Source organism: Squalius cephalus (genome assembly GCF_949319135.1).
Source record: "Squalius cephalus genome assembly, chromosome: 8".
NCBI classification, from domain to species: Eukaryota; Metazoa; Chordata; class Actinopteri; order Cypriniformes; family Leuciscidae; genus Squalius; species Squalius cephalus.
Genome location: NC_137129.1, coordinates 24,204,133 through 24,220,228, shown reverse-complemented (window position 1 = coordinate 24,220,228; position 16,096 = coordinate 24,204,133).

The following is a 16,096-nucleotide window of genomic DNA, read 5'->3' as shown; positions in this document are numbered from 1 at the left end:
CTTCATAAGCCATACAGATGTCCATATCTGACCTTTTGAACTTATTTGTGGTCAAAGTGTCCTCAAAAATTTTCAAACTATATAAAGTTATAGACTCCTTTTGATGATAAATCAGTATTTCATGGGGCCCCTTTTGACCTCCTGAACATATTTCTGGCCAAAGAGTCCTCGATCTTGGGCTTTCTATACATACTCATAGACTCCTTCTGATGCTTCATAAGCCATATAGATGTCCATATCTGACCTTTTGAACTTATTTGTGGTCAAATTGTCCTCAAAATTTTTCAAACTATATAAAGTTATAGAATTCTTTTGATGATAAATCAGCTATTCAGAGGTCCCTTTTTGACCTCCTGAACATATTTCTGGCCGAAGAGTCCTCGATCTTGGGCTTTCTATACATACTCAAAGACTCCATCTGATGCTTCATAAGCCATATTGATGTCCATATCTGACCTTTTGAACTTATTTGTGGTCAAAGTGTCCTCAAAATTTTTCAAACTATATAAAGTTATAGAATTCTTTTGATGATAAATCAGCTATTTAGAGGTCCCCTTTTGACCTCCTGAACATATTTCTGGCCAAAGAGTCCTCGATCTTGGGCTTTCTATACATACTCATAGACTACTTCTGATGCTTCATAAGCCATACAGATGTCCATATCTGACCTTTTGAACTTATTTGTGGTCAAAGTGTCCTCAAAATTTTTCAAACTATATAAAGTTATAGACTCCTTTTGCTATTCAGAGGTCCCCTTTTGACCTCCTGAACATATTTCTGGCCAAAGAGTCCTCGATCTTGGGCTTTCTATACATACTCATATACTACTTCTGATGCTTCATAAGCCATATAGATGTCCATATCTGACCTTTTGAACTTATTTGTGGTCAAAGTGTCCTCAAAATTTTTCAAACTATATAAAGTTATAGAATTCTTTTGATGATAAATCAGCTATTTAGAGGTCCCCTTTTGACCTCCTGAACATATTTCTTGCCAAAAAGTCCTCGATCTTGGGCTTTCTATACATACTCATAGACTACTTCTGATGCTTCATAAGCCATACAGATGTCCATATCTGACCTTTTGAACTTATTTGTGGTCAAAGTGTCCTCAAAATTTTTCAAACTATATAAAGTTATAGACTACTTTTGCTATTCATAGGTCCCCTTTTGACCTCCTGAACATATTTCTGGCCAAAGAGTCCTCGATATTGGGCTTTCTATACATACTCATAGACTCCTTCTGATGCTTCATAAGCCATATAGATGTCTTGGGCTTTTTATACATACTCATAGACTCCTTCTGATGCTTCATAAGCCATATATATATGTCCATATCTGACCTTTTGAACTTATTTGTGGCCAAAGTGTCCTCAAAATTTTTCAAACTATAGAAAGTTATCGAATCCTTTTGATGATAAATCAGCTATTCAGAGGTTTTGACCTCCTGAACATATTTCTGGCCAAAGAGTACTCGATCTTGGGCTTTCAATACATACTCATAGACTCCTTCTGATGCCTTATAAGCCATATATATGTCCATATCTGACCTTTTGAACTTATTTGTGGTCAAAGTGTCCTCAAAATTTTTCAAACTATATAAAGTTATTGAATTCTTTTGATGATAAATCAGCTATTCAGAGGTCCCCTTTTGACCTCCTGAACATATTTCTCGCCAAAGTGTCGAGAAATATATAGACGTCCATATCTGACCTTTTGAACTTATTTGTGGTCAAATTGTCCTCAAAAAGTTTCAAACTATATAAAGTTATAGACTCCTTTTGATGATAAATCAGTATTTCATGGGGCCCCTTTTGACCTCCTGAACATATTTCTGGCCAAAGAGTCCTCGATCTTGGGCTTTCTATATATACTCAAAGACTCCCTCTGATGCTTCAAAATCCATATAGATGTCCATATCTGACCTTTTAAACTTATTTGTGGTCAAAGTGTCCTCAAAATTTTTCAAACTATATAAAGTCATAGAATTCTATTGATGATAAATCAGCTATTCAGAGGTCCCCTTTTGACCTGCTGAACATATTTTTGGCCAAAGAGTCCTCGATCTTGGGCTTTCTATACATACTCATAGACTCCTTCTGATGCTTCATAAGCCATATAGATGTCCATATCTGACCTTTTGAACTTCTTTGCGGTCAAAGTGTCCTCAAAATTTTTCAAACTATATAAAGTTATAGACTCCTTTTGCTATTCAGAGGTCCCCTTTTGACCTCCTCGATTTAGAGTCCTCGATCTTGGGCTTTCTATACATACTCATAGACTCCTTCTGATGCTTCATAAGCCATATTGATGTCCATATCTGACCTTTTGAACTTATTTGTGGTCAAAGTGTCCTCAAAATTTTTGAAACTATATAAAGTTATAGACTCCTTTTGCTATTCAGAGGTCCCCTTTTGACCTCCTGAACATATTTCTGGCCAAAGAGTCCTCGATCTTGGGCTTTCTATACATACTCATATACTACTTCTGATGCTTCATAAGCCATATAGATGTCCATATCTGACCTTTTGAACTTATTTGTGGTCAAAGTGTCCTCAAAATTTTTCAAACTATATAAAGTTATAGAATTCTTTTGATGATAAATCAGCTATTTAGAGGTCCCCTTTTGACCTCCTGAACATATTTCTGGCCAAAGAGTCCTCGATCTTGGGCTTTCTATACATACTCATAGACTACTTCTGATGCTTCATAAGCCATACAGATGTCCATATCTGACCTTTTGAACTTATTTTTGGTCAAAGTGTCCTCAAAAATGTTCAAACTATATAAAGTTATAGACTCCTTTTGATGATAAATCAGTATTTCATGGGGCCCCTTTTGACCTCCTGAACATATTTCTGGCCAAAGAGTCCTCGATCTTGGGCTTTCTATACATACTCATAGACTCCTTCTGATGCTTCATAAGCCATATAGATGTCCATATCTGACCTTTTGAACTTATTTGTGGTCAAATTGTCCTCAAAATTTTTCAAACTATATAAAGTTATAGACTCTTTCTGATGAAAAATCAGCTATTCAGAGGTCCCCTTTTGACCTACTGAACATATTTCTGGCCAAAGAGTCCTAAAAGATTAATACAATACATTCAGACTGATATCTTCGGATGTTATATCCTCCTGACAAAAGTCAATATTTGACACACTGAATTTTTTTCTGGCCAAGGAGTATTCGAAACTAGGGCTTTCTATACATACTCCTTCTGATGCTTCATAAGCCATATATATGTCCATATCTGACCTTTTGAACTTATTTGTGGTCAAAGGGTCCTCAAAATGTTTTAAACTATATAAAGTTATAGAATTCTTTTTGAAAAATTTTGACGACAATTTGACCACAAATAAGTTCAAAAAGTCAGATATGGACATCTATATGGCTTATGAAGCATCAGAAGGAGTCTATGAGTATGTATAGAAAGCCCAAGATCGAGGTCTCTTTGGCCAGAAATATGTTCAGGACCTCAAAAGGGGACGTCTGAATAGCTGATCTATCATCAAAAGGATTCTATAACTTTATATAGTGTGAAAAATTTTGAGGACACTTTGACCACAAATAAGTTCAAAAGGTCAGATATGGACATCTATATGGCTTGTGATGCATCAGAAGGAGTCTATGAGTATGTATAGAAAGCCCTATATCGAGGACTCTTTGGCCAGAAATATGTTAAGGAGGTCAAAAAGGGACCTCTGAATAGCTGATTTATCATCGAAAGAATCTATAACTTTATATAGTTTGAAAAATTTTGAGGACACTTTGTAAACAAATAAGTTCAAAAGGTCAGATATGGACATCTATATGGCTTATGATGCATCAGAAGGAGTCTATGAGCATGTATAGAAAGCCCAAGATCGAGGAATCTTTGGCCAGAAATATGTTCAAGAGGTCAAAACCTCTGAATAGCTGATTTATCATCAAAAGAATTCTATAACTTTATATAGTTTGAAAAATTTTGAGGACACTTTCACCACAAATAAGTTCAAAAGGTCAGATATGGACATCTATATGGCTTATGATGCATCACAAGGAGTCTATGAGTATGCATAGAAAGCCCAAGATTGAGGACTCTTTGGCCAGAAATATGTTCAGGAGGTCAAAACCTCTGAATAGCTGATTTATCATCAAAAGGATTCTATAACTTTATATACACTGTAAAAAATTTCTAACCCTCCCAAATCAAAAATTTCAAGTGACCGATAACATCTCATTTTTTCACTTGGCCCAAGTGAAATTTTGTAAATTATCAAATTAAATTAACAGATTTTCAGAATTTTTTTTTTCAAATTTACAGAATTTCACTTGGGCCAATTGAAAAATTTAGATGTTATCTAAACATCTTGAAATTTTTGATTTGGGAGGGTTAGAAATTTTTTACAGTGTAGTTTGAAAAATTTTGAGGACACTTTGACCACAAATAAGTTCAAAAGGTCAGATATGGACATATATAATGCTTATGAAGCATCAGAAGGAGTATGTATAGAAAGACCAAGTTTCGAATACTCCTTGGGGACCTCTGAATAGCTGATTTATCATCAGAAAGAGTCTATAACTTTATATAGTTTGAAAAATTTTGAGGACCCTTGACCAGAAATAAGTTCAAATGATCAGATATGGAAATCTATATGGGTTTTGAAGCATCAGAGGTAGTCTATGAGTATATATAGAAAGCCCAAGATCGAGGACTCTTTGGCCAGAAATATGTTCAGGAGTTCAAAAGGGGACCCATGTATAGCTGATTTATCATCAAAAGGAGTCTATAACTTTATATAGTTTGAAACATTTTGAGGACACTTTGACCACAAATAAGTTCAAAAGGTCAGATATGGACATCTATATGGCTTATGAAGCATCAGAAGGCCATATGATGCTTATGAAAGCCATATAGATGTCTTTTGAAGCGTCAGAGGGAGTCTATGAGTATATATATAAAGCCCAAGATCGAGGACTCTTTGGCCAAAAATATGTTCAGGAGGTCAAAACCTCTGAATAGCTGATTTATCATCAAAAGAATTCTATAACTTTATATAGTTTGAAAAATTTTGAGGAGACATTGACCACAAATAAGTTCAAAAGGTCAGATATGGACATATATATGGCTTATGATGCATCAGAAGGAGTCTATGAGTATGTATAAAGCCCAAGATAGAGGACTCTTTGGCCAGAAATATGTTCAGGAGGTCAAAACCTCTGAATAGCTGATTTATCATCAAAAGGATTCGATAACTTTATATAGTTTGAAAAATTTTGAGGACACTTTGACCACAAATAAGTTCAAAAGGTCAGATATGGACATCTATATGGCTTATGAAGCATCAGAAGGAGTCTATGAGTATGTATAGAAAGCCCAAGACATCTATATGGCTTTTGAAGCATCAGAGGGAGTCTATGAGTATATATAGGAAGCCCAAGATCGAGGACTCTTTGGCCAGAAATATGTTCAGGAGGTCAAAAGGGGACCTCTGAATAGCTGATTATCATCAAAAGAATTCTATAACTTTATATAGTTTGAAAAATTTTGAGGACAATTTGACCACAAATAAGTTCAAAAGGTCAGATATGGACATCTATATGGCTTATGATGCATCAGAAGGAGTCTATGAGTATGTATAGAAAGCCCAATATGGAGGACTCTTTGGCTAGAAATATGTTCAGGAGGTCAAAAGGGGACCTCTGAATAGCAAAAGGAGTCTATAACTTTATATAGTTTGAAAAATTTTGAGGACACTTTGACCACAAATAAGTTCAAAAGGTCAGATATGGACATCTATATGGCTTATGAAGCATCAGAAGGAGTCTATGAGTATGTATAGAAAGCCCAAGATCGAGGACTCTTTGTCCAGAAATATGTTCAGGAGGTCAAAAGTGGACCTCTGAATAGCTGATTTATCATCAAAAGGATTCTATAACTTTATATAATTTGAAAAATTTTGAGGACACTTTGACCAGAAATAAGTTCAAAAGGTCAGATATGGATATCTATATGGCTTATGAAGCATCAGAAGGAGTCTATGAGTATGTATAGAAAGCCCAAGATCGAGGACTCTTTGGCCAGAAATATATTCAGGAAGTCAAAAGGGGACCTCTGAATAGCTGATTTATCATCAGAAAGAGTCTATAACTTTATATAGCTTGAAAAATTTTGAGGACCCTTGACCAGAAATAAGTTCAAATGATCAGATATGGACATCTATATGGGTTTTGAAGCATCAGAGGGTGTCCATGAGTATATATAGAAAGCCCAAGATCGAGGACTCTTTGGCCAGAAATATGTTCAGCAGTTCAATAGGGGACCCATGTATAGCTGATTTATCATCAAAAGGAGTCTATAACTTTATATAGTTTGAAAAATTTTGAGGACACTTTGACCACAAATAAGTTCAAAAGGTCAGATATGGACATATATATGGCTTATGAAGCATCAGAAGGATTATGTATAGAAAACCCAAGTTTCGAATACTCCTTGGCCAGAAAAAAATCAGTATGTCAAATATGGACTTATGTCAGGAGGATATAGAATCCGAAGATATCAGTCTGAAGATATCAGTATTAATCTTTTAGGACTCTTTGGCCAGAAATATGTTCAGTAGGTCACAAGGGGACCTCTGAATTGCTGATTTATCATCAGAAAGAATCAATAACTTTATATAGTTTGAAAACTTTTGAGGACCCTTTGACCAGAAATAAGTTCAAAAGGTCAGATATGGACATCTATATGGCTTTTGAAGCATCAGAGGGAGTCTACGAGTACATATAGAAAGCCCAAGATCGAGGACTCTTTGGCCAGAAATATGTTCAGGAGATCAAAAGGGGACCTCTGAATAGCTGATTTATCATCAAAAGGAGTCTATAACTTTATATAGTTGAAAAACTTTGAGGACACTTTGACCACAAATAAGTTCAAAAGGTCAGATATGGACATCTATATGGCTTATGAAGCATCAGAAGGAGTCTATGAGTATGTATAGAAAGCCCAAGATCGAGGACTCTTTGGCCAGAAATATGTTCAGGAGGTCAAAACCTCTGAATAGCTGATTTATCATCAAAAGGATTCTATAACTTCATATAGTTTGAAAAATTTTGAGGACACTTTGACCACAAATAAGTTCAAAAGGTCAGATATGGACATCTATATGGCTTATGAAGCATCAGAAGGAGTCTATGAGTATGTATAGAAAGCCCAAGGTCGAGGACTCTTTGGCCAGAAATATATTCCTTGGGTCAACAATGGACTTCTGTATGGTTGATGTAACATCAGAAAGAGTCAACGAGTATATATGGAAAAGTCAAGTTTCGAGTACTCCTTGGCCAGAAAAATATTAAGTATGTCAAATATGGACTTTTGTCAGGATGATATAACATCCGAAGATATCAGTCTGAATGTATTGTATTAATCTTTTAGGACTCTTTGGAAAAAATTATGTTCAGGAGGTCAAAAGAGGACCTCTGAATAGCTGATTTATCATCAAAAGGATTCTATAACTTTATATAGTTTGAAAAATTTTGAGGACACTTTGACCACAAATAAGTTCAAAAGGTCAGATATGGACATCTATATGGCTTATGAAGCATCAGAAGGAGTCTAGGAGTATGTCAATATGTTCAGAAGGTCAAAAGGGGACCTCTGAATAGCTGATTTATCATCAAAAGGATTCTATAACTTTATATAGTTTGAAAATTTTTGAGGACACTTTGACCACAAATAAGTTCAAAAGGTCAGATATGGACAACTATATGGCTTATGAAGCATCAGAAGGAGTCTATGAGTATGTATAGACAGCCCAAGATCGAGGACTCTTTGGCCAGAAATATGTTTAGGAGGTCAATAGGGGACCTCTGTATAGCTGATTTATCATCAAAAGCAGTCTATAACTTTATATAGTTTGAAAAATTTTGAGGACACTTTGACCACAAATAAGTTCAAAAGGTCAGATATGGACATCTATATGGCTTATGAAATATCAAAAGTATTCTATGAGTATTTATAGAAAGCCCAAGATCGACTCTTTGTCCAGAAATATTTTCAGGTGGTCAATTATGGACTTCTGTAAGGCTGATTTAACATCAGAAGTTTATAATAGTAAAAAACATTTTGAGGATTCTTTGGCCAAAAATATGTTCAATTGGTCCTATATGGACTACAGTCTGGCTGATATAACATCATGAGAAGTCTGTATAGTAGGAGAAATATATATAGTAAGGTAAATGTTCAAGGTCTCTGGCCAGAAATATGTTCAGAATGTTAAATATGGACTTCTGTATGGCTGAGTTAACATCAGAAGGAGTCTGTATTCGTTTATTGTAGACAACATCCTTTTGAGAACTCTTTTGTCAATGATTTATTATCAGAAGGAGACTATAACTTTATATAGTTTGAAAAATTTTGAGGACACTTTGACCACAAATAAGTTCAAAAGGTCAGATATGGACATCTATATGGCTTATGAAGCATCAGAAGGAGTCTATGAGTATGTATAGAAAGCCCAAGGTCGAGGACTCTTTGGCCAGAAATATATTCCTTGGGTCAACAATGGACTTCTGTATGGTTGATGTAACATCAGAAAGAGTCAACGAGTATATATGGAAAAGTCAAGTTTCGAGTACTCCTTGGCCAGAAAAATATTATGTCTGTCAAATATGGACTTTTGTCAGGATGATATAACATCCGAAGATATCAGTCTGAATGTATTGTATTAATCTTTTAGGACTCTTTGGAAAAAATTATGTTCAGGAGGTCAAAAGAGGACCTCTGAATAGCTGATTTATCATCAAAAGGATTCTATAACTTTATATAGTTTGAAAAATTTTGAGGACACTTTGACCACAAATAAGTTCAAAAGGTCAGATATGGACATCTATATGGCTTATGAAGCATCAGAAGGAGTCTAGGAGTATGTCAATATGTTCAGAAGGTCAAAAGGGGACCTCTGAATAGCTGATTTATCATCAAAAGGATTCTATAACTTTATATAGTTTGAAAATTTTTGAGGACACTTTGACCACAAATAAGTTCAAAAGGTCAGATATGGACAACTATATGGCTTATGAAGCATCAGAAGGAGTCTATGAGTATGTATAGACAGCCCAAGATCGAGGACTCTTTGGCCAGAAATATGTTTAGGAGGTCAATAGGGGACCTCTGTATAGCTGATTTATCATCAAAAGCAGTCTATAACTTTATATAGTTTGAAAAATTTTGAGGACACTTTGACCACAAATAAGTTCAAAAGGTCAGATATGGACATCTATATGGCTTATGAAATATCAAAAGTATTCTATGAGTATTTATAGAAAGCCCAAGATCGACTCTTTGTCCAGAAATATTTTCAGGTGGTCAATTATGGACTTCTGTAAGGCTGATTTAACATCAGAAGTTTATAATAGTAAAAAACATTTTGAGGATTCTTTGGCCAAAAATATGTTCAATTGGTCCTATATGGACTACAGTCTGGCTGATATAACATCATGAGAAGTCTGTATAGTAGGAGAAATATATATAGTAAGGTAAATGTTCAAGGTCTCTGGCCAGAAATATGTTCAGAATGTTAAATATGGACTTCTGTATGGCTGAGTTAACATCAGAAGGAGTCTGTATTCGTTTATTGTAGACAACATCCTTTTGAGAACTCTTTTGTCAATGATTTATTATCAGAAGGAGACTATAACTTTATATAGTTTGAAAATTTTTGAGAACACTTTGACCAGAAATAAGTTCAAAAGGTAAGCCATACGCTGTATGGATATCTAGATGGCTTATCAAGCATCAGGAGTCAATGATGTATGTATAGAAATCGAGGACTCTTTGGCCAGAAATATGTTACTTTGGTCAAATATGGATTTCGGTATGGCTGGATCAGGAGTCGAAGAGTATGTATAGAAAGATAACATCAGCTGACTGAATGTATAAGTAGATTAATTAATGTGCAGTAAAGGAAAATCATTGCACTGGCTTTTGCTTTACAATGGACACAATTAACTCATTCCGTTGGACAACGATAGAATGCACTGAAGAATAAACATATAGATAATGCACTTTTCGCATTGCATTGCACACCAGAACTAACTCCTTCCCATGTTCATGAAAGAGATAACATTTATGTTGTTGCACTGCATTGCACAAACGATCTAACGTTGTCCACTGAACAATAACATATAGGCTATGCACTTCTTGGCTTGCATTGCATTGCATTGCACACTACAACTAATTCATTCCCATGTTCATTAAAGAGATAACATATGTTGTTGCATTGCACAAACGATCTATCGTTGTGCCTCATTGAAGAAAAACATATGCACTTTTATCCCTGCATTGCACACCAGAACTAACTCCTTCCCATGTTCATTAAAGAGATAACATCTGTTGTTGCACAAACGATCTAACGTTGTGCAATGAAGAGTAACATAGGCCATGCACTTTTTGCATTGCATTGCATTGCACACCAGATCAAACTCCTTCCCATGTTCAGTAAAGAGATAATATGTTGCATTGCATTGCACAAACGATCTAACGTTGTGCATTGAAGAATAACATACAGGCTAAATGCATGCATTGTATTGCATTGCACACCCGAACTAACTCCTTCACATGTTCATTAAAGAGATAACATATGTTATGCAACATTGCATTGCTTTGCACAAACGATCTAACGATGTGCACTGAAGAATAACATTTATGCACTTTTTGCATTGCATTGCACACCAGAACTAACTCCTTCCCATGTTCATTAAAGAGATAATATTTTGCATTGCATTGCACAAAACGATAGTTTGTCTCAACGATCAATGTTGTGCATTAAAGAATAACATACAGGCTAAATGCATGCATTGTATATTGCATTGCACACCAGAACTAACTCCTTCCCATGTTCATTAAAAAGATAACACATGTTGCATTGCATTGGCATTGCCATTGCAGAAACGATCTAACGTTGTGCATTGAAGAATGACATTTATGCACTTTTTGCATTGCATTGCACACTGAAACTAACTCCTTCCCATGTTCAGTAAAGATATAACATGTTGCATTGCATTGAATTGCATTGCATTGCAGAAACGATCTAACGTTGTGCACTGAAGAATAACATTTAGGGTATGCACTTTTGGCATTGCATTGCATTGCACACCAGATCTTACTCCTTCAAATGTTTATTAAAGAGATAACATAGGCCATGCACTTTTTGAATTGCATTGCACATTAGAACTAACTCCTTCAAATGTTCATTGAAGAGATAACATTTTGCATTGCATTGCACAAACGATCTAACGTTGTGCATTGAAGAGAAACATAGACCATGCACTTTTTGCATTGCATTGAATTACACACCAGAACTAACTCTTTCCCATGTTCACTAAAGAGATAACATGTTGCATTGCACTGCATTGCATTGCAGAAACGATCTAATGTTGTGCACTGAATAATAACATTTATGCACTTTTTGCATTGCATTGCATTTGCACACCAGAACTCACTCCTTTAAATGTTAGAAAAGTTAGTTATGTGTGCAATGCAATGCAAAAAGTGAATAGCCAATGTTACTCTTCAATGCAAAATCGTACTGAATACATACTGAATCGTTTGTGCATAACATATGTTATCTCTTTAATGAACATGGGAAGGAGTTAGTTCGGGTGTGCAATGCAATACATTTAGCCTATATGTTATTCTTCAATGCACAACGTTATGCAATGCACAATGCAATGCAAAATGTTATCTCTTTAATAAGCATTTGATCTGAGTTAGTTCTGGTGTGCAATGCAATGCAATGCAAAAAGTGCATAAATGTTATTCAGTGCACAGCGTTAAATCGTTTGTGCAAAGCAATGCAATGTTGCATAACATATGTTATCTTTTTAATGAACATGGGAAGGAGTTAGTTCGGCTGTACATGCAACACAATCCATGCATTTAGCTATGTCAACTATGTCATTCTTCAATGCACAACGTTAGATCGTTTGTGCAATGCAATGCAACATATCTCTTTAATAAACATGGGAAGTAGTTAGTTCTGGAGTGCAATGCAATGCAATGCAAAAAATGCATGGCCTATGTTACTCTTCAATGCACAACGTTAGATCGTTTGTGCAATGCAATGCAAAATGTTATCTCTTTAATAAACATGGGAAGTAGTTAGTTCTGGAGTGCAATGCAATGCAAAAAGGGCATAGCCTATATGTTATTCTTCAGTGCACAGCGTTAGATCGTTTGTGCAAAACAATGAAATGTTGCATAACATATGTTATCTCTTCAATGAACATGGGAACGAGTTAGTTCGGGTGTGCAATGCAATACAATGCATGCATTTAGCCTATATGTTATTCTTCAATGCACAACGTTAGATCGTTTGTGCAAAGCAATATAATGTTGCATAACATATGTTCTGGTGTGCAATGCAATACAATGCAAAAAGTGCATAAATATTCTTCAGTGCACAACGTTAGATCGTTTCTGCAAAACAATGAAATGTTGCATAACATATGTTATCTCTTTTATGAACATGGGAAGTAGTTAGTTCGGGTGTGCAATGCAATACAATGCATGCATTTAGCCTATATGTTATTCTTCAATGCACAACGTTATGCAATGCACAATGCAATGCAAAATGTTATCTCTTTAATAAGCATTTGATCTGAGTTAGTTCTGGTGTGCAATGCAATGCAATGCAAAAAAAATGAATGTTATTCAGTGCACAGCGTTAAATCGTTTGTGCAAAGCAATGCAATGTTGCATAACATATGTTATCTTTTTAATGAACATGGGAAGGAGTTAGTTCGGCTGTACATGCAACACAATCCATGCATTTAGCTGTCAACTATGTCATTCTTCAATGCACAACGTTAGATCGTTTGTGCAATGCAATGCAACATGTTATCTCTTTAATAAACATTTGAAGGAGTTAGTTCTTGTGTGCAATGCAATGCAAAGCAATGCAAGAAATGCATGGCCTATGTTACTCTTCAATGCACAACGTTAGATCGTTTGTGCAATGCAATGCAAAATGTTATCTCTTTAATAAACATGGGAAGTAGTTAGTTCTGGAGTGCAATGCAATGCAATGCAAAAAGTGCATAGCATAGCCTATATGTTATTCTTCAGTGCACAGCGTTAGATCGTTTGTGCAATGCAATGCAATGCAACATGTTATCCCTTTAATGAACATGGGAAGGAGTTAGTTCTGCTGTGCAATGCAATGCAAAGCAAAAAGTGAATAGCCTATGTTACTCTTCAATGCACAACGTTAGATCGTTTGTGCAAAACAATGAAATGTTGCATAACATATGTTATCTCTTCAATGAACATGGGAACGAGTTAGTTCGGGTGTGCAATGCAATACAATGCATGCATTTAGCCTATATGTTATTCTTCAATGCACAACGTTAGATCGTTTGTGCAATGCAATGCAAAATGTTATCTTTTTAATAAACATTTGAAGGAGTTAGTTCTGGTGTGCAATGCAATGCAAAAAATGCATAAATGTTATTCTTTAGTGCACAGTGTTAGATCGTTTGTGCAAAGCAATATAATGTTGCATAACATATGTTATCGTTTGTGCAATGCAATACAACATCATTGCACCTTATTTCTTTAAAGAAAATGGGAATGATTTAGTTCTGGTGTGCAATGCAATGCAAGAATTGCATAGCCTATATTATTCTTCAGTGCACAGCGTTAGATCGTTTGTGCAATGCAATGCAATGCAACATGTTATCCCTTTAATGAACATGGGAAGGAGTTAGTTCTGCTGTGCAATGCAATGCAAAGCAAAAAGTGAATAGCCTATGTTACTCTTCAATGCACAACGTTAGATCGTTTGTGCAAAACAATGAAATGTTGCATAACATATGTTATCTCTTCAATGAACATGGGAACGAGTTAGTTCGGGTGTGCAATGCAATACAATGCATGCATTTAGCCTATATGTTATTCTTCAATGCACAACGTTAGATCGTTTGTGCAATGCAATGCAAAATGTTATCTTTTTAATAAACATTTGAAGGAGTTAGTTCTGGTGTGCAATGCAATGCAAAAAATGCATAAATGTTATTCTTTAGTGCACAGTGTTAGATCGTTTGTGCAAAGCAATATAATGTTGCATAACATATGTTATCGTTTGTGCAATGCAATACAACATCATTGCACCTTATTTCTTTAAAGAAAATGGGAATGATTTAGTTCTGGTGTGCAATGCAATGCAAGAATTGCATAGCCTATATTATTCTTCAGTGCACAGCGTTAGATCGTTTGTGCAATGCAATGCAATGCAACATGTTATCCCTTTAATGAACATGGGAAGGAGTTAGTTCTGCTGTGCAATGCAATGCAAAGCAAAAAGTGAATAGCCTATGTTACTCTTCAATGCACAACGTTAGATCGTTTGTGCAAAACAATGAAATGTTGCATAACATATGTTATCTCTTCAATGAACATGGGAACGAGTTAGTTCGGGTGTGCAATGCAATACAATGCATGCATTTAGCCTATATGTTATTCTTCAATGCACAACGTTAGATCGTTTGTGCAATGCAATGCAAAATGTTATCTTTTTAATAAACATTTGAAGGAGTTAGTTCTGGTGTGCAATGCAATGCAAAAAATGCATAAATGTTATTCTTTAGTGCACAGTGTTAGATCGTTTGCGCAAAGCAATATAATGTTGCATAACATATGTTATCGTTTGTGCAATGCAATACAACATCATTGCACCTTATTTCTTTAAAGAAAATGGGAATGATTTAGTTCTGGTGTGCAATGCAATGCAAGAATTGCATAGCCTATATTATTCTTCAGTGCACAGCGTTAGATCGTTTGTGCAATGCAATGCAATGCAACATGTTATCCCTTTAATGAACATGGGAAGGAGTTAGTTCTGCTGTGCAATGCAATGCAAAGCAAAAAGTGAATAGCCTATGTTACTCTTCAATGCACAACGTTAGATCGTTTGTGCAAAACAATGAAATGTTGCATAACATATGTTATCTCTTCAATGAACATGGGAACGAGTTAGTTCGGGTGTGCAATGCAATACAATGCATGCATTTAGCCTATATGTTATTCTTCAATGCACAACGTTAGATCGTTTGTGCAATGCAATGCAAAATGTTATCTTTTTAATAAACATTTGAAGGAGTTAGTTCTGGTGTGCAATGCAATGCAAAAAATGCATAAATGTTATTCTTTAGTGCACAGTGTTAGATCGTTTGTGCAAAGCAATATAATGTTGCATAACATATGTTATCGTTTGTGCAATGCAATACAACATCATTGCACCTTATTTCTTTAAAGAAAATGGGAATGATTTAGTTCTGGTGTGCAATGCAATGCAAGAATTGCATAGCCTATATTATTCTTCAATGCACAACGTTAGATCGTTGGTGCAGTGCAAAATGTTATCTCTTTAATAAACATTTGAAGGAGTTAGTTCTGGTGTGCAATGCAATACAATGCAAAAAGTGCATAAATATTCTTCAGTGCACAACGTTAGATCGTTTCTGCAAAACAATGAAATGTTGCATAACATATGTTATCCCTTTAATGAACATGGGAAGGAGTTAGTTCTGGTGTGCAATGCATAAGGTGCATAGCCTGTATGTTATTCTTCAATGCACAACGTAAGATCGTTTTTGCAATGCAATGCAACAACAAAACTTATCTCTTTAATGAACATGGGAATGAATTAGATCTACTGTGCAATGCAATGCAATCCGAGAAGTGCATAGCCTATATGTTATTGTTCAGTGGACAACGTTAGATCCTTTGTGCAATGCATAAATGTTATATCTTTAATGAACATGGGAAGGAGTTAGTTCTGGTGTGCAATGCAATGCGAAAAGTGCTTCATCTATATGTTTATTCTTCAGTGCATTCTAACGTTGCCCAACGATAGAATGCACTGAAGAATAAACATATAGATAAAGCACTTTTCGCATTGCATTTCACACCAGAACTAACTCCTATACTTGTGTCCATTGTAAAGCAACAGCTAGTGCAATGATTTTCCTTCACTGCACATTAACCTACTTATTACATTCAGTCAACTGATGTTAACTTTCTATACATACTCTTCGACTCCTGATGTACGTAAGTACAT